Here is a 7565-nt window from a genome sequence, read left to right on the forward strand (position 1 = left end):
TTCTGCTGTTGCTGACATGTTGGTACTGAACATGTGCTGGAGTATTGTGGTGCTTCAACCATAAGGAGACAACTCTGTGTTTTGCTAATCTCTGTGCCATGCTACAGATGGCACATAACCTGAAATTACCCTATAAAAATGTAAATCTTTGATGGCTTTTTAAAAAATGCAATGTTCACTTTATCTCCATTTGTTTTTTGGGGGAAGAGAGAGTAGAAAATGGCTCTGACAAGGACACGCCCTCCAAGTGACCTTGCCCTTCAAAGTGAGATGGTAGCAGACGAGTGGGCATTTTTAGGTGTGACGTGACTTGCCTAAGGCATGCTTTCCCCAAGTAGTCTTGCCTGCTGCCTACTATGATAGGATTTCAGAACCAGGTAAAGACCTTTTAAATCACTTACTACTCTTCCCCTCAAGGTCCCTTCCAACTCTACACTTCACTGTTTCTCTGATTCTATGTTACAGTACTGCTTTTAATCCGCTCCGGGGTGTGTTTATCTGTTCTTCTGCTCCCTTTTTATTGTGGTTATTCTGACATTATTCTCATATTCTTGTTTCTTGTGAGCTGCCCTGGAAATATTTACATGGACTGGCCGGGTACCAATGTATCAAACACATAAATACAGTATTGGTTGACAGGGACTGCAGAAAGTTGACAGGACTTGAATGCTAGTTATATCTGCTAGTTCAGGAATGAGGAGATTCAGACCTGAAGGCCAAATGTGGTCCTCCAGGAACTTTTGCCAGGCCACACAGTTCACCAGGACTTGCTTTTACCCAGCCCCCATTCCATGCCATTCTCAAATGCCTTTGTCTGGATGGAATGCTTCCTTGAAATGTGATAATGTGAGGAAGTGTGCAGAGATGTCAGAAAACATTATTATTATTATTATTATTATTATTATTATTATTATTATTATTTACCCACCATTCACCTAGAGGTCCCTGTGACCCTACCAATGTTGTTGGACTACAACTCCCATCATCCCTGGTCATTGTTCACGCTGGCTGGCACTGATGGGAGTTGGAGTCCGACAACATTGGGAGGGTCAAAGGTTAGCCACCCAGCCTTGCATGGCTATTGATAAGCTACTTTATCTCTTGCTCAGTTCATTATCTGCCCTTTATAAATGTTAAGTATTTTTAAAATAAGAACTTGGTAGCTAACAAGTTGCTAAGACTTGTGGGACTTCTTGTACAAATCAACCTAGCAAGCACAAATATATAGACTGGTGCCACATGTCTTGTCTATGAAGACAACTGTGCCTTTCATGAACCATTCCTCTGCGTGGAGCTGGAAAAGAGCCTGATGGCAAAAGCAAATGATCTGCTGCAAAAGTGTATACAACAATAAAGAGACACCAAATTGCTCAGCCTCTGAGCCTATTCTTGAGCTCATGGTACAAATCCTAAGAAAGGGCAAGGTATCTCAAGCTAGACGGAATGCAAGAGTTAAATGGAATAACTCTCCTTGTGTAAATCAACACAGACCCATCAAGGAAGGACATACAAAGTGGATCATAAGTGAGGGCACTGTGATATGACAAGCAAATAAGTCTGTTGTTCTCTCTGCCTTGTGGATTAATCCCAGGAGAGCAAAGGGCCAAGGGAGCTTACCTTAGCCTTCATTTTTCCTGGGGATTAAACCTACAAGGCAGAGAGGAGGACTACATACAAATTTGCTTATTGCTATGTTCAGAGCTTCTTTCCAGCCAGAACTCACCAGTACTCAGTTCCGGCACCTATTTCCCATTCTAAGAGAACGAGGGAAGTGCTCATGGTGAGTTCCAGCACCTCTTTTTCTAGAAATAATAGCACTGGTTTATGTTGCTTATTGCCAGTGCTTTTTTTCCAGGGGATAATCAAGGGTATGCAGTGAAACTTAGTGTAACAACTTCCTGGTGAGTACCAGCACCTATTTTTACAGGGGGGGGAAACACTGCTTGTTGCTAATGGTGCTCTCTGGAGTGACCCACCTGACTAGGGTTGCCATACGTCCAGAATTTCCCAGGTATACCTGTAATATTGTGATTGGAAGCAGTGTCTGGGAGGAGATCGGGAAAATGTCCGGGAAAATCCAGACGTATGGCAACCTATGTTGGCAGTGTCATTTCCCCTTAAAAATAGCTCAAAAATGTCTTTTTCTTTGCGATTTTGTAAAAAAAAAGCCCCAAAACTTTTGTGACCAGATTTTCACTTTTTGAAATGTGGCAACCCTACACATGACTCACACCAGAGTGAGTGTTTTTTGGTCCAGTGCCAAAATATGGGACATTCCGGGATAGTCAGAAGTCAGAATTGGTTTCTGTAATTCCATTCTGTAATTAAATGGGATCTCCCATTTAAAATGGGGGCAGTTGAATGGTATGGAATGAGCAAAACAATAATGCACATGTATATTCATATTTTTTAAGGTTTTTAATAAAACATTGCCTGATCTCTTCACCTTCACCTGTTCACTTTGATTTGTGATTATATTTGTACACAGCACGAGGTGGCCATCACATTTTGTTTTGTTTTGTTTATTTAGAGTAATCTCTCTGGAAAATTGAAAGGATGTAAACAGCACTGTGTTATGTGGAAATTACTGGGGTATTCACTTCAAACTTAGATCTACCAGAAGTTTAAATATTAATAAAGACTTTCTGCTGTATTTTATATGCAGCAAAAGAAAGAGGAAGTGCTAAAATCAATGGCCAATCTATAATATATGGCTTGGGAAAATCCCCACTGGAGCAGCATAATATATATTTATTGAGCAATGCATGCACTTTTTAACCGTGAAATTCCCACTGATGTCCATGGGACCCAGGCCAAAATAATCCCACATCATGAAAAATGAGGCTCGGCTAAGCCAATGACTGAGAAACTCCTGTGACTGTTTTTCACTGAGGTCCATCTAGTAAAGTTCCACTGCATATCACAAGAAAAATAATTCATTTCCTCTCCCAGCTGGGTGCTTTTAATATTTCAAAGCCCCATATTCAATGAGTTAAGTAAAAAGTGGATTCTGAAATTATTTTAACTGAAGACCGAGAAACTGCACCTACACTGGAAGGAAATCAGTGGTAGTGAGTGAGCATCTTATATAGGCGTGCATGCTTGTGTGTGTGTGTGTGTGTTGTAAATATGTGGGTTATGTGTATACAACTCAGGAGTGTAATAGGTTATATTTTAACAAGGCAGCTGGGAGTGGAAAACCTGCCCATTATCTGAAGCAAGCGGGTCCCTGCTGTATAAAAGTTAATTTGGTAGGTTTGGTGACAGGGTTGCTAATGTCACACCTTAAATTGGCTCGATATCAGCTCAGTCTCAGAATTTTGTTTCTTCAGTGTCAGATACTAAGGCTTGTAAGTAGTACCCATTTACTGAGTTTCAGATGCATTTCCTTTCTTGATTCATCCTCTTCTTTATTATTATTATTATCGAACATGCACAATACAAAAGCTATAAGTGAAATCCATTAAATCAGCACATTGCAGTTACCGCCACCTACACCACCTTTAGTATTCTATGGGCATCAATTTTTAAAATCCTGTTTTGATTATTCATTAAACAAACATTGTAAGGTGTCATATTACCAGTAGCAGAACCTTCAGTTTCTAATTGTCTTTTACCTTGCCATTTTACTCATAGAACACTTCTCTATGCGCTAATCCACATTTGGCCCATGATTTCTAGGCATGGGTCCAAGTTTTTCCTTCCAGTTTCCCCAGGAAAACTCACTGTTTCCTGCTGAATCAGAACAAAAACATCAACCTGCAGAAAACCCAGCTGAAGGCTCATTCACATGTTCGCTTGTCCCGTTCCCAGAAAGCACCGGTTCAAGTGATTTTACCTTTGCCCTGTCGCTTCCCCCCAGAAAACCAATTTTTTAGTGCTAAATAACAGCTATCTGCAGAAAATCCAAATACTGTTTGTTCTGATTCGGCGCTAAAGATCAGGTTTCCCCAGAGGAAAGCAGCGGGGCAAATGGAGGTTTGGATAAGCCCTGACGTTTGTTTCTATTCAGTAGGATACAGCAGGTTTTCCTGGAGAAGAAGAAATTGTGACAAGGGAAGTTTGGGTGAACCATATATTTCTCTATGGATGATCAACAGTCTATGGTTCTGGGTTTTCTTTTCTTTTTGTTTTATTGTGCATTTTGTGTTCTCATTTTGTATCTTTTTGGGTTGTGAGCCACTCTGCGAACTTTTTACCTGGGAGGTAGTTTATTACCCCAGCTTAGTACAAGAAGTTTGTGTGCAGAAACAGGCCCACAATGACACAGCATTAAAAAGCTCTCATGACTATAAAGTATGGAGCAGTGGAGTCTGCAACGCTGAGTCTGCCAGCATGCAAACTGCCTTATTCAGTGGATGACCCATATCAATCAGTCACAGGAAGATTGAAAAAAAATACACCACTAAATGATCAGATGGCTCTGGCTCCTTCAAAACAGTCTCAATGGATAGATATGTAAAGTGGAAATATGCATCACCAGCATCTGTGCAATCCAATAACTCTCTGATGACTAATAGCATACAATCGGAAGCTGGCTGGCAATGAGGAAAATCTGTAGGAGTCACAGAAGGGTTCTTTTCTCATTTATGAATGAGCAAGACATAATTACCCCTTATATTTACTACATCTCCGACACAGCCTCCTGGTGAACAGAGAGGTCAGAACCAGGTACAGATTACTTTAAGGCGAGCAGACCAGCATAAGTAATGTAGGTGCTTGACTTGTGTGTGGATTTGACTTTGAACTATAACACTTCAGTCCAGCACTTCTAGCCCTCCGCTGGAATACCCTGTGACAGCAGAAGATGCTCCGGGAGAGCACATTGCTTCTGATCTTGCAGTTTTGCTTTGGTGTTGGTCCAGTGAGACCTACTATATTAATGATGTTCTGTGGTAAGCTCTAGATGATTCATGAATGTCCTGGCGGCATTTGTCTATATCAAAGAATGAAATATGGGATCAAATTTAAGAGCATGTGTGCAACACTGGTTAGAATGTTGAGTAGAGCTAAGAAGACCCAAGTTCCAGTTTCCATTCAACCATAAAGCTCACTGGGTGACCTTGGGTGGTCACTATCTCTCAGTCTAGCCTAATTTAAAGATAGGGAGCAGAGTGGTTGTAGATTTCAGTTTAAGCTGAACAAATAATTGGCCTGATCCAACATGGAATATCCATATGTGAAATATCAAATGGGGCTTCGGTTCACACTGAATTGCATATACCTCGGAAGATGAGTAGTCATCTGCATCTAAACTTTATGGTATGAGAAAAGATTGTTTATTTCTACCCATCTTTAAATATGGAAAGAGTGTGGATTGGGAAACTGCATATATCTCTTTTTGCTGTTCTACACTAATATTTATGCACAACAGTTTGTTGGCTATGTCTTCTCTGTTTTGGATCCACTTGGAGGAGGAGCAAAGAAAGAAAGGAGGACTAAGTAAGATGCAATTATAATCAAATAACATGATTTCCTTGTTTTGGAGCCAGGTAGACCACAGTCAATTTATTTTCTTAATTCAGTTAAGTAACTCATTTGTTTTGAAAGCTCCTTGACCCTGACCATTAAATGTCGAAAAACATTTGTTTTTAAAATATGACATTTCACTATATAATCAACAGAGAATACATGGAAATTATAGGAGATAGATCAGGATGCAGGATCAGTTGAGTCATGAAGTAGCTGCCTCTAAGGGCATTTAGAAGAAGAGAAGGGTGTCCTTGTGATTGGCGTCGCTGCAAACTGGATTTGGCTGCTTTAGGAAAGAAGCACTTTGCAATAGTGACAAATTGCTTTGCAGCAATTTGGGAAATGTTGAAATATGGCTTGTTCAAATATAACCTTGGGAAGGAATCTGAAAATCCTAGATAATGTTTTTGTATTTTCCTATCACAGTGTCTCAAAGCAAAAGGACCCATCAACCCATGCTCATTCACACTAGACAATCTTAGTCATTCGAGCAGCTTTTGAACAGCTTTGTTCGCATTAGTGAGATTGCTCGCATACGTCTGTGGGAGGAGACAATATGGCCATATAATTGTGTGCTAGTTCATCGGTTTAAATATGTGACATAATGGTAGACTGGAAAGCAGGAGGAAATGAATACTTTCTGTAGGAGATGCAAATTTGAAATCCAAAGTCAAATACAATCATTTCAAAGTTTTAAATCAAAGAGCACGCATTTATTTGTGCCAGCTGTGAAATATACACCACAATTCAGTTTTAGAAAGTCACTTTAGAAGACTCCTGTGGTCCACCTGAGCATCATCCAGCATCACACAACTTCACACGGCACTGAAGCATCAGGAAATGCCTTGGTTCAGTCTGTTACAGAAAATCATACATGGCAATTTCCACGCACATACTGTATTTTCCCACTAACAGAAACCTTTTCCCATTTCTGCAGAGATTCCTCTGGGAAGTGACTGAAATGAACTCCAGGATTGCACCCAAGGCCTTCTTCCCTTCAAATTCTAAACATAAGTCATTACAACGCAAGTCTGTCAGATGGTTTCTCTTCTAACCTTTATAACCATATAGTAAATGTGAGTAGGGGAGGTGGGGGAAGGCTTTGAAGTGTATTCAGTTGGACATGCCTAGAATCCCTCTTCTTAGTGTGCTACCACTGCTTAGTGTACTACAGTTCTTTCCCCGTCTGCATTATCCACTATTTGTAAAGGGAAACATGGCAACCTTCGGTTTGTGTCATGAAATGTAAAAATATGCTTATTTGGAAAAGAGGAGATTGAAAGGAAATAGGGAAGCCATCATCAAATATCTAAAGGGCTGTCCCATGGAAGGTAGAAGCTTATTTTTTTCCTGTTCTGTAGGGTAGGATCCAAACCAATGGCTTCAACTTACAGGAAAGGAGATTTCCATTAGGCATCAGGAAGAATTTTCTGATGGTGAGAGCTGTTCGACAGTGGAGGAGACTCTCTTGAAAAGTGGAGGCCATTCCTTGCAGGTTTTTAAGTAGAGGTTGGATGGTCATCTGTCATGGATGCTTTAGCTGAGATTCTTGCCTTGCAGGTGGTTGAACTAGATGATACTCAGAGTCGCTTCCAGCTCTACAATTCTATGAGTCTATGAACTACAGTCCAGAGCACACAGAAAGGGCAATAAAGTTTAGTTTGAAAGCCACGCTTTTGCAGTCAATCCTCCAACTCCAGAAGGACTTTAGTAACAGTTTCAGCTAATATGAAGCAAGAAGAAGATTTGATAAGATATCAGGAATTATGGCAGTCTACCCACCCACAGCCTTCTTCCCTTCAAATCCTAAACATAATTCATTGTCAGCAAAAGGCAGGGCATATAATACCCAGTTTACAAGATTTCTTTTAATAAAAAAGTGATGTGTAGATCCAGCATCTTCAACTATTAAATCACATGGAAACCCGGTGTACTGATTAAAGTTAATGCTCATGCTGCAACACCAGAAACATGCTCAAAAATAAAGTTGGGAAGAACATAAATCAAATCTAAAATTGTCCAGTCCAAAGACCTTCATTTTTCATGAAATATAGATTAATATCACTGGGTGAAATCAATTCACCGTGGACCCC

This window comes from Zootoca vivipara, chromosome 9, assembly GCF_963506605.1.
Source record: "Zootoca vivipara chromosome 9, rZooViv1.1, whole genome shotgun sequence".
Lineage (NCBI taxonomy): Eukaryota > Metazoa > Chordata > Lepidosauria > Squamata > Lacertidae > Zootoca > Zootoca vivipara.